The 25,481-nt window shown below is 40.1% G+C and overlaps 1 long non-coding RNA gene across 1 annotated transcript in view; it reads left to right on the top strand.

Annotated features, from left to right (window-relative positions):
• Positions 1-25,481, top strand: part of LOC118487358 — a 52,709-nt gene extending 27,228 nt beyond the window's left edge. Inside the window, exon 3 of the long non-coding RNA XR_004881532.1 lies at positions 25,407-25,481. This is a non-coding gene — a long non-coding RNA (uncharacterized LOC118487358). The remainder of the gene's footprint in view (positions 1-25,406) is intronic.

Here is a 25,481-nt window from a genome sequence, read left to right as displayed (position 1 = left end):
AATCCACTTATTCTAAACTACCAATCAAAGTAAAAAGAAACGCATGCACCTGATTTTTATCGCTTGATGCTCATATCCTTCGTCTCTTCATAAAAATGGTTGTCCCGCAAACATGTTGTACCTACAACTTCTAATCCTTGTGTAGAAGCATGCTTCTCACAACTATCAAAATTTGTTAGTACGTAGTTCTACCCCTTTTATGAACATATTACCAAGTCATGCATCATTTTACTTTGATTTTTATGTGGAAAATATTTTACAACAACAACAAGCCTAACTCACTTTCGTAGGAATCACGGTTGCATTTAGCTTATGCAACAAGCCCTTTTAAACCCCCCAATAGCTTGGGAGGACGAGAGGTCTCGTGAGGGTTATATAGGGAACACACCCACAAAGTTCATTTAACTAGACATAAATTAAATAAAAACAAAAAGAAATATCGGAACAAAATATACAACAACAACAACATAAAACATACCATACCTCTACCCCTGATATCGCTCGTTTGGATCCATTGGCAGGTTGGGTTGGTATGGATAACCAGTGAGGGCTTCGAACATCTCCCTATAGTTATCTAGGGGGCTTTGCTCCCCTTGAGGTGGCGGTTGGTACGGGATCGGAATGAAGCTTGACCCTACCGCTTCGGGCCAATGTGGAGTCGGGTCGGATGGGCCTTGCGGGTAGGGAAGATCGGGGTAATTTGTCCACCCCGAGTGCTCGGCGTATGGGAGGCCGGCTTGGTAGTCTCTTTGGTGCCGCTCCTGATCGTGCAACACTTTGGCGTTATTAATCGCCATTTGTTGAGAGACGTACATGGAACTCCAACGGCGTCGGTTCAATTCTTCTTCTTCCTGTCGACGCGCTGCTTCTGCTTCTTCCCATGCCCGTCTTCGGGCTGCCTCATCCTCCTGCATCTTTGCCAACTGTTCCATGTGTGATCTTTGCATTGCTTGGAACAGTTCTTGTTCTTCCATAAACTTGTTCATTCTTTCCCTCTGGGCTTCTTGAGCTGCCCAATATTCTTGCATTGCGGATCCATGCGACCCCTCCCAAGTTTCTCTTCTTCGACTGTACTCCCTTCCTTCACCTATACAAGCGGAGACATTGTCATATATCTCCTGTTGCCCCGATCAAAATTCTTGTAGGAAGGCACCCGTCTCATGGTCACAAAACCTGCCACGTCTGCGTTAATTTCCCTATGTGGCCGCAGGTACCGTTGCCTCGGTCTTTGTGTACCGGAGGGTTCAACTTCCTCTTCTTCTTCCCCCATTTCCTCATCTTCTTCCGCCACGGGTGGCGCTCTAGCAGTACGGATCTCATACTTGTTCCCCAAATCATCGGTCACAACGTACTTGTTTCTCGAGAACTTGACTTCGATCTTCCAATTCTTCCGCATGTACCCCAAATTAAACTCCTCCACCGGCTTAGAAACCCATAGTGATTCCTGGGGTAAACAATTTTGTTGCACAATCATGGCGCTAATGAGGCGTGCATACAGAATAAAACGCCTCTGGGACGACTCCCTGGTAGCCCATGTGTTCATCATCACTATATGGCGCCATGACAACGTTGGGGTTCCATAAAGCAAGGCGTGCACCACCCTACAATCGCTCACTCTAACACCTCCACGATCACCAAACCTCGCCAAGATGTTCTCAACAGAAATCCCTTGAAGAATCTTTCCCTCAAGCGACATTTGCTTCTTTTTCATTTCTCCCCCTTTGTGGAATGGTAAGATAATATCTAACAGTTGCTCGAAATCGTTGTTGTTCAAATGATTATCCAAAAACTGCTCGATGGATGGGTAATCATATGCTTGTACTCCCAAAGAGTCGAAACGAGCAATACGATTCATGGTCTCGAAAGACATTGTCATGCTCCCTCGAGTAGTCTTCCCCACCAACTTCCACTGTGAAGGAGATTCATTCTTGTTCACGAGCTTCAAGGTAGATAACCATTCACATACCTCCGATAAGTAAATCCTGGAGGTATTATCTTCGCACCAATCAAGAACGCTTTCCCATCCTAAACGCTCAAACATTTGCACAATCCCGATGTGACGAAATTCTTCCACGTTCACTACCCTTTCACATATTACCCTTGTTGGCACTGAGGTATTCACACCATTCACCATCTTCCACTTCCACAACTTAGCCTCTAACTTCCTGTCTTGGTAATGGGACAACGGTTTGTTCTTCTCGTCATCCCAAATTTTAGCACTTTGGCTATCTCTAAACTTCGCCCACTCCCAATCCTGCCTGTACAACCTCGCATCGTTCTCTTCCACGGAGCTTAGTTGCTCCCACTTCTTCGGTATTAAACCGGAAGAAGAGCCAACCCCGGATGATGAAGCTTGGCCTGTAGTCTTTTGTCTCTTTCCTCCCGCCATAACTACAATAAAAAACAAGCAAACATCAATATAAATTCAACCTTCGTTAAACTCCCCAAACTTTGAACATGAGGTATAATGTTGACATTTTAATTAACAAGTGAATGTAAAATCGCCTCTTTAAACTTCCAAAGTCGCTCACTTTATCATAAACTTATTAATTTCTTGTTAATCTTACAATTTCTTATAATTTCAACAAAAGTCGACACTACCTTCATGTTCGATCATGTTTATAACAGTGTAATCACTTCACTATGGTTATAACATACTCAAATTCCGTCCAAAACAACTAATCTTACTCAAAATCATGCTAGATCAACACACATTGTCTAAACAACCTACTCTTAAACTAAAAAGTTTAAAACTTCGGAAGAAAAACATTACATATATGATAATCAAGCATAAGATTAAAGAGAATCCATACCTTGTGTTGTTGAAGCAAGAAAAACTGTGAAAAGATGTAAAACAAGTAGATTGATGAACACCCCTTCAAAAACCCTAAGTAACACGCCCCGAAATCTTACAAAATAGTAAGAATTGATGAAAACCGTGTTGGGGGTTTTGTTCCTCTTGAAAAATTACTCAAGATGGACTCAAAGATCAGTTGATTTGGTGAGGGATTGAGAGAGTTATGAGAAGTTGAAGGTTTAGGGTTCTTGAGGAATTTTGTGAAGAATATGAAGTGGGTGAGAGGTTAAGAGAGAGAGAGAGACCAGGAGTTTTAATGGTTATAATTGGTATGTAAAGAAGGTGGGTCAATTATGTGGTCACAATTGCACTTGGGTTATGTTGTAATAGGTCTTGGAGAAGTTTAGTTCGAGTTTGAGGGTTTTAAAACGATGCAGCGCCGGAGACAAATTGGTAACCCGTCGTCGACGGGTCCCACCCCGTCGCCGACGGGCAAGGAAAATGGTGCGTTGGACCAACGGGTTATGTGTCTGGTTACGGGAAAAATGGTCCGACGGGTATTTCCGGAGCCCGTCCCAGACGGGTTTACCCCCGTCGCCGACGGGTTGCCCATTTTTTTTTTTTTTGAAAAATATGAGGAAAATTATGAGATTTTAATAAGGGGACTATGTACACTAAAAATTCCTAAAAATTATTAAAAATATTTTTGTAATTTTTTCCTAAGTTATAATTTAAAAACGCGATAATCGTCAACGGCCCTACCACCCCCCAAAAAAATCGTGTATTGTCCTCAATGCACATAACAAAGCCTAAACACATACCTTGTGTCTTCATGACCCGTTCGGAATGTCCGGACTTCACACAATCAAGAGAGATTAGTATCAAACGAAAACGATTATATCTAGAACACACAAACAATTAAATAGTTATACATAACTTTACACAAAACGTTACCGGTCCTTTTCATTCGACCTCGTAGACCGGGAAACTTACCACAAAGCTTACCGATTCCTTGTTTTCATCTACTTTCTCGTTACCATCGAGAAACGGTTTTAGTCGATGACCGTTTACCGTTTGCCGTACCCCATCCTTCGGGTCCTCGATAGTAACATCACCCAATTGTCCGACCCGGGTGATAACATAGGGTCCCATCCATTTGCTTCGGAGCTTTCCAGGGAAGAATTTGAGCTTTGAATTGTAGAGCCACACCTTTTGACCCACTTCAAACTCTTTCTTCTTCAACTTGGCATCATGCACTCTTTTCATCCCATCCTTGTACTTAGATGCGTATTCATATGCCATCTCCCTTAGCTCCTCTAATTCACACAACTTGAGCTTCCGTTCCTTACCTGCATCATCATATTGCACATTAACCTCTTTAATAGCCCATAACGATTTGTGCACAAGTTCAACCGGTAAATGGCAGTTTTTACCGTAAACCAACCAGTAAGGTGTAGTGCCTATGGGTGTTTTATGTGCCGTTCGGTAGGCCCATAAAGCATCGTTCAATTTAATTGACCAATCCTTACGGTCCGCCCGCACGGTCTTTTGCAAAATCTGTTTGATTTGCCTATTTGACACCTCAACTTGCCCGCTTGTTTGCGGGTGATAGGGGGTAGCAATCCTATGATCAACACCAAACCGCTTTAGAAGTTTCCCAAACCGAAAATTTTTAAAGTGGGATCCTCCATGACTTATAATGACACGAGGGATCCCAAACCTTGAGAAAATATTGGTTTGGATAAAATTACATACTACGGAATGGTCGTTTGTCTTGGTGGCTATTGCTTCGACCCATTTTGACACATAATCAACGACCACCAAGATATACAAATTGCCATAGGAATTGGGGAATGGGCCCATGAAATTAATACCCCATACATCAAAAATATCGACTACAAGGATTGGTTGCATGGGCATCTCATCCCTTTTTGAGATACCCCCTAACTTTTGACACTCTATGCAATTTCTGGCAAACTCATTTGCATCTTTGAAAATAGTAGGCCAATAAAGCCCACTATTCAACACTTTGTGACCCGTTTTGTGACCACTAAAGTGACCACCACATGCAAACGAGTGTAGATGCTGCAGCACGCTTGGAATCTCTTCGTCATCAATGCATCTTCGTATCACTTGATCCGCACACTCCTTCCACAAATGCGGTTCTTCCAACCGATAGTACTTGATTTGGGACATGAAGTGTTGCCTTTTCCGTCTATCCCAATGTGCCGGCATATCACCTGTAACAAGATAATTGACAATGTTAGCATACCATGGCAATTTATCTAATTTCATTATATGCTCATCCGGGAAAGACTCGTTGATTTCTAAGGCTTTCGGATCATCTTCAACCATCAACCAGGACAAGTGGTCCGCTACTACATTCTCAATGCCTTTCTTGTCCCGTATCTCCAAATCAAACTCTTGGAGCAATAACACCCATCGGATTAACCTCGGCTTCGCATCTTTCTTCTCCATGAGGTACCTAACTGCAGTGTGATCTGAGTAAATAATCACTTTACTACCCCATATATAAGACCGAAATTTATCCAATGCATATACCACCGCAAGTAGCTCTTTTTCGGTGGTGGTGTAGTTCAATTGTGCATCCGAAAGAGTCTTACTTGCGTAGTATATGGCAACGGGTTTCTTGTCAACCCGTTGTCCCAACACGGCCCCCACTGCATAATCACTTGCATCGCACATAATCTCAAAAGGTAAAGACCAATTTGGCGATTGCAAGATTGGGGCCTCCACTAACTTCTCTTTTAAATTGTTAAAAGCATTTTGGCAATTTTCATTGAAATCAAACGGTTGGTCTTTTAACAACAAATTACATAAAGGCTTTGTTATATCACTAAAACCCTTAATAAATCGCCGATAAAACCCCGCATGACCTAAAAATGACCTAACACCTTTAACAGTCGTGGGATATGGTAAAGTAGATATGACTTGTACCTTAGCACGATCAACCTCTATCCCACGACTTGACACCACGTGCCCCAACACAATTCCCTCTTGAACCATAAAATGGCTCTTTTCCCAACTTAGGACCAAACTAGTTTCAACACATCTTTTTAATACTTTATCTAATTGGTCCAAACAAGTCTCAAATGATGATCCAAAAATTGAGAAATCATCCATGAAGATTTCCAAAGACTTTCCCACCATATCGGAGAAGATACTCATCATGCACCTTTGGAAGGTGGCGGGAGCATTACATAATCCAAACGGCATCCGCCTAAATGCGAAGGTACCGTAGGGACATGTAAATGTAGTCTTTGATTGATCTTCCGGATGGATGGCAATTTGGTTATAACCGGAATAACCATCTAGGAAGCAATAAAATTTTTGCCCCGATAATTTCTCAACTATTTGATCTATGAAAGGTAAAGGTAAATGATCTTTGGAAGTTGCGGTATTCAACTTCCTATAATCAATACAAATTCGCCACCCGGTTACCGGCCGGGTAGCTACCTCTTCACCTGCGTCATTTTTGACGACTTGTATACCGGCTTTCTTGGGAACCGTCTGTGTTGGGCTCACCCATTGTGATGTGTGTTGGTGTGTATATAATTTAGATATATAATTAAGCCCTTTTTAGACCTTTAGCCAAGTTTTAAATTTATAAAACACGATATTCACTAACACTAAACACACATATGGGTATGTGCACCCATCGTGGACGTAGTATAGTGTTGGTAAGATACCGAGGTCGTCCAAGGACACAAGAGCTTTTAATACCGGTTTATCCTCAACGTCTAATCAAATCAAAAAGTGAGAAAAAATGTTTTTAAATTAAGAAAATAAAATCTAACTAAATGCTGAAAAATAAAATAAAAATAAAAACAGATAGACAAGATGAATCACTTGGATCCGACTCGTGTATTAGTATAACCTTTGATTATTTTCGCACTTTTGCACTTGTTTAAGAGATTATCTTAGTTATTGTAGTAGGCCCCTCTTTTGAAGGCGACGTTACCCTCAACCCAGTAGTTTGAGTCAGCAAGGATACAATCCTAAAGGGTCGGATTATTGGAAGATAATGAATTAAGTTATTAATGCAAATTATGGTAGGCCCCGCTTTTGGCGGTGACGTTACCCTCGACTAAGTAGTCTGAGTCAGCAGGGATACAGCCCTAAATAGCCGGGTTATAGTATTAATAGTAGTTAACTTATGAGGGGGTCAAAGAGTTTGGATCCCCGCCATCCAATACCTATGGGCATTGAAGGAGATCCTACTAAATTTGACCCAGGTCCCAAGCAGGACCTCTAAACGCTGAACAAGGGCAAGACCCTTACCAAACCGTTCCCTTAACCCCCGACCAGGTAGCCAACATACCTCCATATAGCCGTGGAGATATGAATGGTGAAAATCTTTTATTTTATATAGACAGTAAAATAATGCCAAGACACCACGGACAAACGATAAGGAAAGATCACCTTCAACATAAGCAACTAGTTATTAAAGTCATTAATACAAAACCAAATAAAAAGTGCAAAAGATTAAAAATAAAAAGTATTATACTAAACACTTGTCTTCACCAAGTGATGTAAGAGACTTAGGCAAACATGGCCTTGATTATCAAGAACTCTTACGATCAATCTTGGATCCCGAGACGACTCACACACTCTACGATGGACAATGGATGATGGTGGTGGATGATGGTGTTATGGTGGTGGTGGGTGGTGGATGAAGTGTGAGAGAGGTGGTGTGCCAAAGGATGAGATGGAATGAAACAAAGCACCCCTATTTATAGGCTGAACAGAAGGCTGGGCACGGCCCCGTGTCCGCTGGACACGCCCCGTGCCCGTCTGACAGTCTCTCTCCTCATTAATTGTAATTCGCAATTACAATTAATGCGCCTGCTGTACTTTCACCACGCCCCCGTGCTCACTGGACACGGCCCCGTGGTGGGCAATGGAAGCTTCTACCAGTTTGTCTTTTATGCTGCTTCTTGGGCACGGCCCCGTGCTGGCTGAGCACGGGGCGTGTTCAGGCTTCTGTTTTCTCTTTTTTTGCTTTGGAGGATGCCGTTGAGGGTCCGGGCAGTCTTCTTTTATTCCTTTCATTGTATTTATGCTAGAATTAGTTGTCTTTTTGCTTCTTTTGTGAATTTGAGCTCATTTCATCCTGAAAATACAAAAGGAAGACAAAAACACTCTTTTTCCAACATTAGTACTTAAAAAGGGTTAGTTTTATGCCTTAATTGATGTGATTTATATGTTGCATTTTACACACATCAAATACCCCCACACTTGAACTTTTGCTTGTCCTCAAGCAAAACTCTTTAAATGTGGCTTACACTCCCAAATGGAATAGGTAGAAGAGAATATTTTTGGTTTGTCATAGAGTGTCGGGAATCCAAAGATCTTTTTAGGTTTTATTTTTATTTATTTACAATCCTATTCGTTATGATTTATTGAGAACGTCTCATAGGATAAATTACTTATTTGGGCATAACATGCCTTTTTTTTAAAATTTTATTTATATACAAGTTCACATACCACACGGGATAAATCACTCAACACTCGGCCGTAGGTGTATTTTTAGTGAATCACTCGAGAGCGGCATGGAACTCACACCTTCCATAGGCTTTCCAAGCAATCAATCCTCCTCCTTTTTAACTTTATACCTTTGTAAATATCAAGAGGACTTTTTGGGTGAAGGGTTAGGCTTGGGCTAAAGGTGGGTGGTTGGGTTAGTGGTTAGTAAAAGGGCGAAAAGCGTAAAAAGCGTCGGTTTTCGAAAAAAAAAATTTTTTTAGTGACTTTTTATTTTGAAGTATTCCTCCAAACAAGCTTTTGTTTGTATAGCTTTGTTTGTTTTTAACTTCATCATCACACATATATATATATATATATATATATATATATTTTAGTCACATAAAAGAACGAGCTTGCGAAAAACCGAGCTTTGTTACTAAAATAAGGGGTGAAAAATAAAAAGGTTTTTGGTGGGTAAAAAGAGATTTAGGGTAATGAAATGAAAGGTTTAGGCTCAAAGGGGTTAACTAGGGGGATTTTTGGGTAGGTGGTAAAAAAAATTGAAAAAATAATGGTGTAGAAAGAAAAATGGTTAGTCCTAATGCCTCCATCATTTACTTACTTGGGTTTAAGTTGGTAAGGACCGGGAATGAATCGTCGTGGCAAGTTCTAGAGTTGTAAGAACCAAGCGGCTATTCACACAAGAAACGAAAAATGAGCATTTAGTCTAAAGATGTAAATTTGTATGCTCAATAAAGGCTCAAAACTCACTTTTGTGGGAATGGGTTTTTAATGTGATCAAGTATATATAATTAAATTTTAACTAGACTTGTTATGCCGTTTCGTAATTTTCTTATGTTGGTTCTTGTATCACGACGCTTTCGGTTGTAAATTTTATAAAAATATAACCTTATTGATCTTGTGATTCCTAACTTAAACTTTAGACAAGTAAAAATGAAAGGATTTTTGAAAAAAAAATTTGGGTGTTTAGCGGTTCCAATAGAGTTTTGTGTAAGGCTTGTTGTTAGGACTTGCAAAATTTCAAAGTGTTAGCTTCCCCCCCACACTTAAATTACACATTGTCCTCAATGTGTCCCAAAAATAAATTTTTAGGTTGATTGGATGTGTGGTGTGGTGTTAAAAAGCAAAGATTTATGTTACTGGCAGTCTGGACACGGCCCCGTGGTGACCGGGCACGGCCCCGTGGTCAGGTGCCAGTAACAGAAATTAAAGAAATGAGACAGAAGCCTGGACACGGGGGCGTGTCTGGTGAACACCGCCCGTGTCCAGTTACCTGAACTGGGCGTTTTTCTGCAGGTGGCTCAGCACGGGGCCGTGTTGGTTGGGCACGGCCCGTGTTGAGCCTTCTGTGATGGAGATTTGTGTCGGGTTGCTTTGTTCTTTGTGCATGGGGCCATTTTTCTCATTCCCTTTTTCATCCATTACCACCATGAGTGTGTTTTATTCATCAATAACCATCAATCTTAGAAACCATCATATCATTGCAAACATAGAGAATTACATATAGTAAATCTAAATAACTAGGGGGATACATGAGGTTATCATAAAGGTTCTACTTATTTATGAAAATTTCGGGAATAGCTTCTCGATGTAGTAAGACCCTTTAGCCGATGGCTCCTCGGTTATTGTTCAAAGCCACTCTTCTATTTCCCTCGGGAGGAAGAAAGCAGCTTCATTCTCTTCAGTGGCTTGAGGAGGAACATTCACCGGGACTCCTTGCACCACCCTTTGCTGAGGCCCTTGGTGCATGGCATGCCATTCGGTCGGAATGATGACCTCGGGCACTACATTCCACGCTCTTTGGGTTATTACGGGAACCAAAGGCGGGGAGGCGAGAAGGTTTAACCTCTGGTGCAAGAGGTTTACTTCTCGAAGACAGCCTTCCAATCCTACCGTCAGATGATTAATACGGTCCACTAACGCTTCTTCTACTCCCGTCATCTCGTCTATGGCTTCCCTTAAGGCGTAAACGTAGTTTACTAGGGAGTCTTCTACTGTGGACGACCTTCTCCCATTTCGGTTATTTCGTGAAGATGATCCGCTAGTCCTGCTGGCCATTTTCTGTGAAAGAAACCGAAGATAACTAAATTTTTGCAAAACAGCATCTCGAGCACGGCCCCGTGCTCACTGAGCACGGCCCCGTGTTAAGTTGTCTGTAGGATTTTTGGCTAAGGACTCTTGGGTTTTAAATTATTTTCACATCTTTTAACTGTGGTTTAAGCTTAGAAAATTTAAAACAAAGTTATTGAATCAACTTTAAACAAGAATCCGCAGCAAATAATCTTACAAACTTTACATAGAAGGTTGGAACCATGGGGTTTCCAAGCTTCCATGGAGGAGATGTTTGAAAAATTTTGAAAGAAGGAGAAATGAACAAAAGTGGAAAGGACAAGATGGTCCTTGGGAACCTTCTTTTAGCACTTACCTAGGATGGTATATGTGAAGATCCCAGGAATCTCTGTCTAGTGAAGTGGTAAAAAATGAGCAGGAATCAGGCTGCATTTAAAGAAAACGACAGCACGCTGGACACGGCCCCGTGTCCGCTGGGCACGGCCCCGTGTGCAGAAAAAATCCTGACACATTTTGTCCGTATTCTGACAAAATCAGCAGAGAATCTTCTGGGTGGGCACGGGGTCGTGTTTACCGGACACGGCCCCGTGTCGGGAGGCTGTTTTATGGAGTTCTGTTGCTCCTAAAGATTTTATTTATTTCGGGTGGTTCTTGATTGGTTGGGACAACCCCAAAGTGCCTAAGATACCTTAATTGTCCTATACTAAGGCGAGAACGCAAGAGGTTATCGGTGAGGGTAATTCCTATTTTCATTCTAGGTGGACAAGTCCAACCCTTTTCCGGGCTCTCGTTAAAGAAGGTGTATGCCGAATCGCTCAGGTCTATGTATGCATCGAACGAAGTCGATGGAGAGTCCTTCACGGCACAATCGGCACAGGGACGACTATCGTCCAAGTCTTTTCTAGGTATAAAGGTATTTTCGGGAGCAACGAGGTTGTCGGAATGCGGTTCCAACATTTCCTCATGGTCATCGTCTTGGGGCGGATCAATAAAATCCTTCCTAAGTTCCTTTGACCAATTTAGAATTAGTTCTTCTAGTTGAAATAACTCGTCAAGGAGCATTTCCCCTAGAATATCTGGCTGGGCGCATTCGAGGGAGAGATAGTGCTTATTTTTACTTTCGCCCCTCTTAAGGTTATAAGGAATCGGTGGGTCTATATAGTGGGGCCTATAATTTAGAAAATAACATTTTAATTCTTCATGTTCGCCTCCACATAATCGACACCACGTACCATAAGAGTTCCGAAAGTAAAAAGAATTACTATCACTCATGTTTGTGTCAGAAATTACCAACTGCCGGGATCTAACGGTTCTATTTTCAGTAAGAGAATCTTGGGCACGGGGGCGTGTTGAGTGGACACGGCCCCGTGTTCAGCTTACTGTCTGACTTAAAACAGGATTGCCAGTTCCAATGATTGAGCACGGGCGCGTGTTCAGTGGGCACGGCCCGTGCTGAGCTCTGCAGAAGCTGAAAAACTAAGAAAAATCCTAAAAATTAAAAAGAAAAATAAAAATATGATTAGGCCGTTGATTCCTAACTTTCTTAAAATCCTTGTGTCCCCGGCAACGGCGCCAAAAAAACTTGATGTGTGTTGGTGTGTATATAATATAGATATATAATTAAGCCCTTTTTACACCTTTAGCCAAGTTTTAAATTTATAAAACACGATATTCACTAACACTAAACACACATATGGGCAAGTGCACCCATCGTGGACGTAGTATAGTGTTGGTAAGATACCGAGGTCGTCCAAGGACACAAGAGCTTTTAATACCGGTTTATCCTCAACGTCTAATCAAATCAAAAAGTGAGAAAAAATGTTTTTAAATTAAGAAAATAAAATCTAACTAAATGCTGAAAAATAAAATAAAAATAAAAACAGATAGACAAGATGAATCACTTGGATCCGACTCGTGTATTAGTATAACCTTTGATTATTTTCGCACTTTTGCACTTGTTTAAGAGATTATCTTAGTTATTGTAGTAGGCCCCTCTTTTGAAGGCGACGTTACCCTCAACCCAGTAGTTTGAGTCAGCAAGGATACAATCCTAAAGGGTCGGATTATTGGAAGATAATGAATTAAGTTATTAATGCAAATTATGGTAGGCCCCGCTTTTGGCGGTGACGTTACCCTTGACTAAGTAGTCTGAGTCAGCAGGGATACAGCCCTAAATAGCCGGGTTATAGTATTAATAGTAGTTAACTTATGAGGGGGTCAAAGAGTTTGGATCCCCGCCATCCAATACCTATGGGCATTTGATGTGTGTCGGTGTGTATATATTTTTAGATATATATTTAAGCCCCTTTTTTACACTTTTAGCCAAGTTTTAAATTTATAAAACACGATATTCACTAACACTAAACACACATATGGGCAAGTGCACCCATCGTGGACGTAGTATAGTGTTGGTAAGATACCGAGGTCGTCCAAGGACACAAGAGCTTTTAATACCGGTTTATCCTCAACGTCTAATCAAATCAAAAAGTTAGAAAAATGTTTTAAACTAAGAAAAATAAAAACTAACTAAATGCTGAAAATAAAATAAAAACAGATAGACAAGATGAATCACTTGGATCCGACACGTGTATTAGTATAACCTTTGATTATTTTCGCACTTTTGCACTTGTTTAAGAGATTATCTTAGTTATTGTAGTAGGCCCCTCTTTTGAAGGCGACGTTACCCTCAACCTAGTAGTTTGAGTCAGCAAGGATACAATCCTAAAGGGTCGGATTATTGAAAGATAATGAATTAAGTTATTAATGCAAATTGTGGTAGGCCCCGCTTTTGGCGGTGACGTTACCCTCGGCTAAGTAGTCTGAGTCAGCAGGGATACAGTCCTAAATAGCCGGGTTATAGTATTAATAGTAGTTAACTTATGAGGGGGTCAAAGAGTTTGGATCCCCGCCATCCAATACCTATGGGCATTGAAGGAGATCCTACTAAATTTGACCCAGGTCCCAAGCAGGACCTCTAAACGCTGAACAAGGGCAAGACCCTTACCAAACCGTTCCCTTAACCCCCGACCAGGTAGCCAACATACCTCCATATAGACCGTGGAGATATGAATGGTGAAAATCTTTTATTTTATATAGACAGTAAAATAATGCCAAGACACCACGGACAAACGATAAGGAAAGATCACCTTCAACATAAGTAACTAGTTATTAAAGTCATTAATACAAAACCAAATAAAAAGTGCAAAAGATTAAAAATAAAAAGTATTATACTAAACACTTGTCTTCACCAAGTGATGTAAGAGACTTAGGCAAACATGGCCTTGATTGTCAAGAACTCTTACGATCAATCTTGGATCCCGAGACGACTCACACACTCTACGATGGACAATGGATGATGGTGGTGGATGATGGTGTTATGGTGGTGGTGGGTGGTGGATGAAGTGTGAGAGAGGTGGTGTGCCAAGGGATGAGAGAGAATGAAGCCAAGCTCCTCTATTTATAGGCTGAACAGAAGGCTGGACACGGCCCCGTGTCCGCTGGACACGGCCCCGTGCCCGTCTGACATTCTCTCACTTCATTAATTGTAATTGCGAATTACAATTAATGCGCCTGCTGTACTTTCACCACGCCCCCGTGCTCGCTGGACACGGCCCCGTGGTGGGCAATGGAAGCTTCTACTGGTTTGTCTTTTCTGCTGCTTCCTGGGCACGCCCCCGTGTTCACTGGACACGGGGCGTGTTCAGACTCTGTTTCTTCTCCTTTGCCTTGGGAGGTGCCGTTGAGGGTCCGGGCAGTCCACTTTTGTTCCTTTTCTTGTATTTATGGTAGAATTAGTTGTCTTTTTGCTTCTTTTGTGATTTTGAGCTCATTTCATCCTGAAAATACAAAAGGAAGACAAAAACACTCTTTTTCCAACATTAGTACTTAAAAAGGGTTAGTTTTATGCCTTAATTGATGTGATTTATATGTTGCATTTTACACACATCAACTACCCCCACACTTGAACTTTTGCTTGTCCTCAAGCAAAACTCTTTAAATGTGGCTTACACTCCCAAATGGAATAGGTAGAAGAGAAAGTTTTTTGGCTTGTCATAGAGTGTCGGGAATCCAAGGTCTTTGTAAGTTTTATTTTTATTTATTTACAATCCTATTCGTTATGATTTATTTTGAACGTTTCATAAGATAAATTACTTATTTGGGCATAGCATGCCTTATTAAAATTCCATTTATATACAAGTTCACATACCTCACGGGAGATCACTCAACACTCGGCCGAAGGTGTATATTTTAGTGAATCACTCGAGAGCGGCACGGAACTTACGCCTTCCATAGGCTTGCCAAGTAATCAATCCTCCTCCTTTTTAACTTTTTACCTTTGTAAATATTAAGAGGACTTTTGGGGTGAAGGGTTAGGCTTGGGTTAAAGGTGGGTGGTTGGTTAGTGGTTAGTAAAAAGGGCGAAAATCGTAACAAGCGTCGGTTTTCGTGAAGTACCTTGTTTTTAGTGACTTTTTATTTTGAAGTATTTCTCCAAACAAGCTTTTATAGCTTTTGTTTGTTTTTGACTTCATCATCATTTTTTTTTGATCGTCACATAAAAAGGCGAGTTTACGGAAAAGCGAGCTTGTTACTAAAATAAAGGGTGAAAAAAAAATAATAAATAAAATAAAAAGGTTTTTGGTGGGTAAAAAGAGTTTTGGGTTAATGAAATGAAAGGTTTAGGCTCAAAGGGGCTATCTAGGGGGATTTTGGGTAGATAAAAAAAATGAAAAATAATGGTTTTGAAAGAAAAATGGTTAGTCCTAATGCCTCCATCATTTACTTACTTGGGTTTGAGTTGGTAAGGACCGGGAAAAATGGTTTGGTATGATGACCCACTTCCTCCTTGATTACCCGATTGGAAATTCGGGTTCATTTGATTTGAAGCATTGCCGTACCGAAAGTTGGGGTGATTTCTTAAACCCGGATGGTAAGTGTTGGAGTTCATGTCATACTGTTTTCTATCTCCATACACTTGATTGACTTCTTCGGTGTAACCACTCGACCCCATTGAGCATTGCTCGGTCGCATGCCCAATATCTCCACATTCTTCACAAACCGCAAACTGAATCGCATTTACCTCTTTCTTCTTTTTCAGTTGGGCTATTTCCTGTTCTAAGGTGGAAATCCGGTCTTTGGAATTGAGATCGGGAAGTGACCGGGAAACTGGATGTCTTTTTGCTCTATCGGCCGATTCTTTTTCCTTGGATCGTTTGCTCATCCTTTCCAAAAATTCCCAATCATCATCCTCATGATTGCTCAAGAGTGTACCATTGCTTGTTGTCTCGAGACGATTCCAAGTTGCATCATCCAAACCCCGTACAAAGCATTTCACCAACTCCCATTTTTCTATTTGGTGATGTGGGCATCTCCTCATTAGTTCTTTGAATCGGGTAAATGCTTCATGTAAAGGCTCACTCGAAAGTTGACGAAACGACCGAATTTCATCTCTAGCATCGTCGGTCTTTGCCATAGAATAGTATTCATCCAAAAATGCTTGTTGCATTTGTTCCCAAGTTCGAATACTGTTGGCCGGAAGTGTGAGGAACCACTGTTTTGCCTTGTCTTTCAACGAAAATTGAAATAACCGAAGCTTAACTTCCTCTAGTGCGAAATTGTGTCCCCCAATAGTATCACAAATGGAAGAGAACTCCGTTAAATGTGTGTACAGCTCATCATTGGACCTCCCATTGAAATGAGGAAGTATGTTGATGTAATGCGGTTTACAATCAAACATCCTCCTTTCGCATACTATCGGAGAATTATTCTCGGTCACTATCGGGCGGAAACGGTCATTTACTCCCCGTGGAGGTTGTTGACGACGTTGTGGACCATTAACTTCTTGATCGACCGGTCTTCGATTATCCCTTCTTTCACCTCTTTGATCCCCCCTTCGATTATCCCTTGGGTTACCACCTCCTACGAAACGAGGAATCCGGTTAGGGTTTGCATTGTTGTTGTTATTGTTGTTGTAAAACCCATCATTCCGGTTCCGTTTGTTATTGTTTCGTGGTTAACGGTTGTTCCCATAACCATCATTTCGTCCACCTCCGTAACCGTATTCATCGTCCCCAACATAATTGGCGTTTTGGTAACCAAATTCCTCATCGTCATACCTTCTCGCGTTGTAGACGTTTCCCCTATTCACGTAGCCCCAATCTTCATCATCATTAGCCCGATCATCGTAATACCCCCCGTCGTCCGAATTTTCCGTATGAATGCTTACGTGTTCCGGCGATTGATAACCGGGAACACTATACGGTTCATCATCGGGGATTGCATTCCTTAAATTGTTGATATTGAAAAACAGGTCTTCATTTGCGGGATTGTCGCGATCACGGTTACCTCTACGATCGGAGTTGACATTCCGATCGTCAAGGTTGATAGGTAACGATGCTTGTCGGTGAAGGGGTTGTTGTTGAGGTGTTCGTTGGGTGTTGTTGGTATTTTGGTTTCGGAAAGGTGGAGTAGGTGGTCTTGCGTTGGTGTTACCACCCGGTTGTTCTTGAGCGGGATGAAAAGTTCCTCAGGATTGGAATTGATTGAGGTTTTGGTTGAGATTAAAGTCTTGTTTGGAGTTGTGGTTTACCATTGAATCGGTTTCAATGGTCGGTGTGAGTGGTGGTGTTTGGTTGGTTTGATTAGAAGCAAGAGTTGCTTCTAACCGGCTTGCTAGGTTCCTTCTTGCGAGTCTTTCGATTTCCGGTTCGTAGACTAAAGGTGAAGTCCTCCCGGAATTCCGTGTACGCATGCACTACCTGTAACCTGCACAAGTAACACACCCCGCGTAACAAGGAAAAAGACAATACAAAAAGAAAGCTAAACAAGTTAAACAGTTAATTACAAAAAATTCAAACAATATCCAAACACAAAGCGCACGCACTCCCCGGCAGCGGCGCCAAAAGTTGATCGGAGTGTCGCGCTCCGGTCAAAGATAATATTTATAAGCCCAAATTACCCTTAACAATGTGTTAGTGGTAGTAAGGGGTCGATCCACGAAGAGTATGTGGTTTGTGTAGGGATTTGACTGAATTATAAAAACTTGTCACAATTATGAAGTTTGCCAGATATTTTTGTATTTTTGTTTAGAAGAAAGATGTGAATTTGGACTACTGAAATTGAATTACTTAATTAACAATTACTACTTAACGATTGCAAGAATTTCTGGATACGAGAACAATAATATTAAAAGGGAATCACACCCGGTTTCGATAATTATTAACCTAGGATTTCTACAAGTTCTAGTTTCAACTCAAATGCATTCGATTAACGGATTTAGTGTACCGTGACTTAGGTGCTACTGACTATCAACGCCCCGAAGAACGGACAAAAAGACACTTTGTAATCAACACAAGTAAATCCTAACAATGACAATGTACAATTACATATCACCGTTTCGCAAAGTCATAACTTTTAACATCGTTCGACAATTCACGAATTCGTAACAAATGTAATACTATTGTCAAGAGTTTCAAAAACCAAATACAAATTGTCACTAAGTTAAAACAAGAACAATTCGAAACCCTAGAATTAACAACAACCTACACCGGGGTGAAACCAAGATGATTAGCCGCTCATGGTTGATGCAACTTGATCACCGGATGTTTGGAATGCGGATGGAGTCATCTTGAAGCTTGATTGGATGATTGGTGAAGGTTGGTGATGGATGGTGATGGTGGAATGTTGAATGATTGGGTGAACTAGGGTTAGGAATCAAGATTGTGTTGATTGTGATGATGATTCTTGATGATCTCCAATGATAGTGATGATAGATGGAATGGTAGGTGGAATCGTTGGTGAATTAGGCTCCAAAGTCAAGATTCAAACTCCCCAAAAAGTGTAACTCCCGTAATCCATGAAAGAACCCACATAAAAATCGATCTTGGCCCTCAATTTTACAAAATTCGCGTTTGTGAAAACCAAAGCCCGTCGCCGACGGGTCCCCAAAATCTTCAATGCGCCGACGGGTTAAATGACTGGTTACGAGCATTTTTAACTTACGGCCTTTTCCCGAACCCGTCGGGGACGGCCTATGCCCGTCGCCGACGGCTTGTCAAAACATGTTTTTCCCAATTTTCGCTTCTTGAGTTCCCGATTGACCCGTAACGCATCTCGGTGCTCCGGTTTTCGATCCGGTGATCCGAAAAGCTCCTTAAACTTCATTAAACCTGCAAAACACAAATCTAATTAAAAGTAGGCTATTCAAGATTAAAAGTCAAATAAAAACAACAACTTAAGCATCAACGAACACCGGTTTTCAACCACGCATCACCCACGTGATAAATTGTGTGGAATTTGCAAGACCTTGGATTGCAAGAAGTTGGAAGATGCAACCTTCTATGGTTGCAATGAGAAAGGGCACATCAAAACTAATTGCCCAACTAAAACCAAAAAGCCTGGAGTGGCTAAGAAGACCAAAGCTGGAAGCTCTCAAATGGATGCTCAAGAGGCTATTCAAGATGACAACGTCACAACAGGATTAGCCAATGGTACCTTAGAGGCTGCTTCAGCAATATTAGATGGACCATTAGGAACCATTCTTTTCCACTGTCCTTGTTTCCATTGAAATAGAGGGACTCGACATAGTGATAGGAATGGATTGGTCATCTTATAGCTAAGCCCATATTGTGGGTAATAAGAAGCAAGTAGTTATCAAGACTCCTTATGATAAGCCTTTGACAATTCAAGAAGACTCATGGTAAGGATTGCCTGAGCACTTGTTGAATTTGGTATTTAATACCAAAGCTTCGAGCATGGGAAACTCGGAAGAGATAAGCAACAAGTTGTGAGGTTAGTGATACGACAAATATTAATGGTGCATCAAATATGAACCTCAATGTTAATGGAGTTAGTCTCCAAAACTGTAATAAACACAGCTGCTTGTAAGGATATAAGAAAAGTCATGAAAAGTTCTCAAAACCTACTCATCGTAAATCCATTAAGGATCTACCTCAGCTACTCATGTTAAATAGATTAAGAAATAACCAGTCAAGCTGAGACTGCCCCAAATTTGTTAAAGATTTTATAGCTAAGTTTAAAAGAATTAGGAATGGAGGCGTTAAACCCTCCTGATAAATGCTCAGAGACAGTTCGCATTAATAATGATACTAGATAAACCCCCCTATTGTGATTTTAGTACTAAGAATTTCGTTTGGTTTCGGGTACTGATAAGTTTCTCATCAAACCAAAAGCTTAGCAAACTTTTAGAAGATATCCAGTAAGAACCCCAGATATTAAGTATAAGGTAAAACTTACAAGCGAAATTATAGGAACCATTTCTTCTGTTCCAATCAGAAACCTTCAGCCGTAAATTTTTGAAGTATCTTCTCTATAGAGGAAGTGCGTCGGCATATACAGTTGATATCTCCTTGATCTCAATCGATTGCGAATACCAGACAGTATGATAAAAGCGCCATATGAGGATTGATGTATCTTAATATGTTCCATAGATTGCTTCCATGCCTGATCAGTATGGAGGTTTAATGCATGGGACCACAAAGATATCCAGATAGTCATATGGTACTAAAGTCAACTAATGGTATTCAAAGAAGATATCCAGAACGGAAGTTGTCATGCAAATGTTCCCGATTAAGGAATTCGTGGACTTATAACATGAATGTGTCATTTATTTGACTCGAGCAATGATGGATAAACTGGAGCCTGAGGTATGGAAAGTCTGTATAACCTCCTTGTATCTTGATCATCTTCTCCTAAGATTACCCTGTTACCTCCTGAGAGGCAAGTAGAGTTAAGATTTATATCCCATTTAGGGCTGTATTAATATGAAATCTCCAAGACGGCTAGTACCATCATTGGATGAATCGAAACCCTGATTAAGTAAGGTTTGAAATAGAGGATTCTTATAGCCTAACTCAATATTCTGAGGATTCAATGTAGTTAATTAAGAAAGACGGTTCATTTTGCTTATGCATTGATTACCGCAACCCTAATTAGACAACAATTAAGAATTTCCATCAGCCGCCCAGGATCGTCGATTTATTCGACTGACTTAAAGGATTAGCTATCCCTTAAGGTTAGTTGTAAGCAGTGATTGGAATAACCATCTCACCTTAAGATTAGCTTTTCTATAATAGTTGTTATATACATATCAAGGCTGCTCCTTGGGAGACCTTGTATAGATGAGATGTTAAACATCTATTGTTAGACAGAAAATTGGTAAGTCCAATTATCAGGATCTGAAAGTTGCCTTGGAAACAACGAATAAGATCATGCAAATCCATAATCATTTATAAGTTGCCAGTATTCGGCAGAGAATCAAGGATTCATGGAAATAGCAAACCTCCTAAGTTCTTGTTAAGAAATAAAGTTCAACAAAAGATATCACCCTGGAAAGGTGTGCCAATCTGTTAATTGTTAGGCTAGTTAAGCTCTGAATATATGAAATCATTTGAAGGAATCGAATGTATCAAGATCAAATAGCTTATAAGCTAAAACCTATTTAAGGAGCTTGGCGGATCTCGCAATACGTTACACATTAAGGATTTAAGGATGTGTTTCACCAATAAGCCAAGAAGCATTAACTCATATGATAGGCAGATCTATGATATGATGAGAAACCTGTATCGATTAAGGACCGGCAGGTTAAGAATACTCGAAAGGGATACATGTACCTAAGATAGAGGTCAACTTGGGAGCTTGGAAAGACTCCAGACATGCTATGAAAGATTAAGTCCGTTATGCGACAAAAGAAACTTCCAGCATTTTAGCAAATCTCGAGGTTGAGATTTCTTTTAAGGGGGTCAGGTTGTAACACCTCGTAAAATCACGTCCAATGATGTATTGACACGTGTAATAAACCCTAATGAAGTCAAACAGTGAAATTTAGGGACTAATTTTTTGAAAAATCGAAAACTTTGATTTTGAAAGGACTGGAAGTGTTAGCATATCTAAAATAAGTTTCTAAATAACCTCTCACGATGGCGATGTTCCCAAATGTGCCACTTGATAATAAAGTGTAGCCGTTTGCGTAATTAATTGAAAGTTTGCGCAATGAAGGGTTAAAAGCGTCAACATGTTAATTCTTACCTCTGAGTGACCTTTTAACCAACCGGGAGCTTCATGATATTTAATTATACTCTCGGGGATGCCAAGTAATGGCCAACTAAGGTTTTTATGCCTATAAGTAAAGTTACGCGCAACTTTGCAAGTTAGAGGGACTAAAAGCGTCAATATGTTTAATTATACCTCTGAATGACCTTTTAGCGAACCCGAAGCATCGTGATGTTTAATAATACTATCAAGGATGTCTAATATGGATTAGATGAGGCTTCAATGCAATTAGACGATGAGATGCGCAAGTTTGTGCAATAGAGGGGCCTAAAGCGTCAACTTTTGAATCTACGCCATTCGGTGACCATTTAAGTGAACGAGAGCATAGTAATATTTAAGTATATGCTTGGGAATGCCTATTATGGGCCATGGAAGGCTTGGATGTCATTAAATGGCATTCCGCGCTACTTTGCGCAATTAAGGGACTAATTGCGTCAAACTGCAAAAGGAGGTCGAATCGTATGGTAACGGACCTTCCGGAATATGTTAATAAGTTAATCATACCCTATTTACCCTTTTTATAGCTTAGATATAGGCCTAGAGGTGTTCGGTGCGCAAAAATAAACTTTTATGTCATGCAGGGACTAAAAGTGTCAAAAAGTGCACAAGTTTGCACTTTTGCGCATATCTCGCACTCTGAATATCCCCGGACACCCAAAAATTTATGTAAGCACTAAAATATTTTATTTTAGTGTGTGGCATGATAAAATTCCACTCGTCGCGTAATTTGGATCGTTTTTAGCGTCCGTCCGTGTTTCGTCGTAATTAGCCGAACAACGGGACCGTACGACCAAACGAACCGGCATCCGAGATGTTTTTGAACATATTTTAAGTTCCCTATCCTTTAACTTCATTTTATAGCTTTGAAATGAGGTTAACGGGGCTTAAACGTGTCAAAAAATGCATCGAAAACCAAGTTTGGGGGTGCAGGGGCCTGTTTTGCCATTTTTGAAAGTTGCTGACCTGCAAGGCCCTTACGGTCCGTATGGACCTTTCCTTACGGTCCGTAAGGCATCCCCAGACCAGCAAAATCTGTTTCCAGCTATTTCCAGCTCATTCCAGCTCTTGCAAATGGTTTTTGATCAATCTATGGGCCAATTTTGATGGTTTTCAAGTGCCCCTTGTATTTGTAAACCATGTGCCCACATGGATGGTTGAGATTGAAGCTCGGTTTTCAATAAACGATCCTAACGGTTCTCAAAAACCTATAAATACCCCCCTTGTTTTGGGTTTCACTTGCACCTTCCCTCCATTCTGAATTCTCTGCATTCTTTGAGGGTCTTGAGCTTCTTGAGAACCTCTTTCAAGTCCTTTGGACTTTTGTAAGTGATTCCTTTCATGCTTAGTTATTTGTTTAGCGTTTAAACCGAAAAGTCAAGCGTTATCGATAAACACTTTGACTTTTAATCGGTTGATCCATGGTTCACGTTGAACATGGCTACGTGATCGTAATTAGGTAGGTGTTTAACCCTCTAAAGGGCATCTCCTAATTACCACGTTTACTTAGTTTAATTGTCGGGTCAAATTAAAGTCAATCGGGTTTGTTTTAAATAAAATTCATAACTAATGATATAAAATCTTTAAAATCAGTTTTGTAACTTTAACGACTTGGTAAATATCAGTTGAACATGTCTAAACATGATTCAACCCGGCAATTCTAAGTATAGGCTCGGTTCACAACCGAAAGTCGCAAAGTTTGACCTTTGCTTTGACTTTCAGTTCTGACCCGAATTAGACTTATTTAGATATGCCTTAGGATTCCTTTAGGATCATGTTATAGGTTAGTGTAACCCTCTGAGGTTATACAACCTAAATCCTTAGTTATCCTATTCATTTGCAAGTATCCGTTATATGCCGAATTATTGACCGTTATGCCCTTTTGACCTTAAAACAATATTTTTGAAAATGTGAGAGGACAGAAACCTTCACTACTGAATTATAAACTTGTCCATAAAATTTGACATCAGTTTGAGGTTTAGATTAGGAGTTATGCTCAATAGCGTAATTAGAAGCTTCTTTAGTAATTAAATAGCGTAAATTGCATATAGCCTATCTAAACCCAAATTTTTATACAAAACTTTGTACCTACTGTATTAAAATAATATTTTGGGATTTTTAGAAATTTTTATTTAATTTTAGGCTGAGCATAACTTAGTGTTCTAAGCTTAATTCGGCTAATGCCGATTTTGCCCTTTTGGGCTATAAAATAAGTTTTATATATCCGATTGACCCCAAACCTTTTTCTACTGATCTAATATGTTAAATAAATTATTTTAAGCCTTCTGGAATTTTAAAAATATCAGCTTTCTATATAAAACCCGGAAATAGCTCCAAATCGCCTTTTTAAGCGTTTTTAACGCATAAGTATGTGCTGGAACCTATTTAAGCATATGAGGTTGAAACCTACTGATGTATTCAGTAAAATTTTATATTTTAAACAGTAGGAGAATATCTTAAGATCAGAATTCCAGTATTGACCTTTTAAGCATATGTGAAATTACCAAAACGCCCCTACGGAGTCTAGGAGGATTAAAGATTGATAAATTTCACATAAGGACTTATACCCTACTGTTATAACTTAGTAAATTAAGTATATTTATTGATTTAATCGGACCTGTAACTCAGGTGATTATTTAAACCCTTTTACACCCTTTAAAATGACCAAAATGCCCTTATGAGGCATAAATTGGGTTTAAAACCATTTGGGGCATAATGGAAGGTATCATTCTGATATCACAACATGTTTAAGGCATATTAACTTAGGAAACTTGTATATGACTCTTATGGTTATTCGTTACGCACTTTATGCGTTCAGATCGGCATAGGTAACTAGTTTACCCATTATAGCCGAAACGGGTCAAACCATATCATTTCGGTCTCAAAATCCAGAATGTGATTAAGTTACCCATATTAAACAAGTATGCAAGCTTGTTGGGTCAAAACCACATTCTAAGACGGTCTTCGCCTTATCGTGCGTTTAAACCGTAATCTTCATTTAAGAACTAACCGGTCTAGGCTTAGGCCAAATTAAAAGACCCGTTAGGATTCTAATAGGTTATTAAAAACCTTCGTTCCAGATTTAGGAGCCCAATAAAAGCTATCTGTACTTGCTTGGTGGTATACGGCTGGGATTAAATTTATATTTAGCTCAGGTAAATACTTTTAACTTATTTTCCCTTATATGGGCTTGGGGGTACGGTATATAAAATACCGCTTGGTCGGGCAATTGACCCTAACTCATTAGTAGTTGGGTATTATCAATGTGACCCGTTTGAAAACTAGTTTCGTTTGTTTTACGCCTTTGGGAGTTTAATGACCATGTCCCGGATATTCTTGGCATCATTTTAAGAAATGGCCACGACCTTGACACCCGGGTGTAGGCGTACACCCGGTAATGTGTCCATATTTATTAAGGTATAAACGTTGGCTTCCCGCCGCGGATTTATACTGAGTGGTGTGTCAATTAACCTTATACCCGTCACGACCCGGGCGACTGAACGCATAACGAACATGTAATTCTTTTACAAGTTTAACTATGATTAATTATTCCCAAGTTATAAAAAGTTTTGTGACATGTGCATTCAAATCAATTTTTAAAACATTTTCAAAATGAGTCAGTTAAATTGTATTTACCAGTGAAAACTGACGTATTTTCCAAAAAGGCTAAGTGCAGGTGCTAAACGAAATAGGCTGGTTTCTCCTAGCATCATATAGAAGTCTCGCAAGCTTAGATGCCTGAAGTCTGTTGAACAATGTTTCATTTATCTTTGATCCGCCTGTGGATCCTTTACTTTCCGTTTGTAATACCTTGATATTACTTTATATCGGATTGTAATATATTCATCTTTTGCTTCCGATGTGCATTTTAAATTGTGTTGTTTGACTATGATGATATTAACTACGTCACGATACTCCCCACCGGGCCCACCGGTGACACGCGGAAAATTGGGGTGTGACACAGGTCTTAATTAAATATATAGAAGCGATTAAAGTATTTAAGGTGAAAGAATGAATATAATGAAAGAAATTTTAAATA

The sequence above is a fragment of the Helianthus annuus genome, chromosome 15, assembly GCF_002127325.2.
Source record: "Helianthus annuus cultivar XRQ/B chromosome 15, HanXRQr2.0-SUNRISE, whole genome shotgun sequence".
NCBI classification, from domain to species: Eukaryota; Viridiplantae; Streptophyta; class Magnoliopsida; order Asterales; family Asteraceae; genus Helianthus; species Helianthus annuus.
Note: the sequence above shows the minus strand (reverse complement) of the source record. Positions and strands in the feature narration are given on the sequence as shown.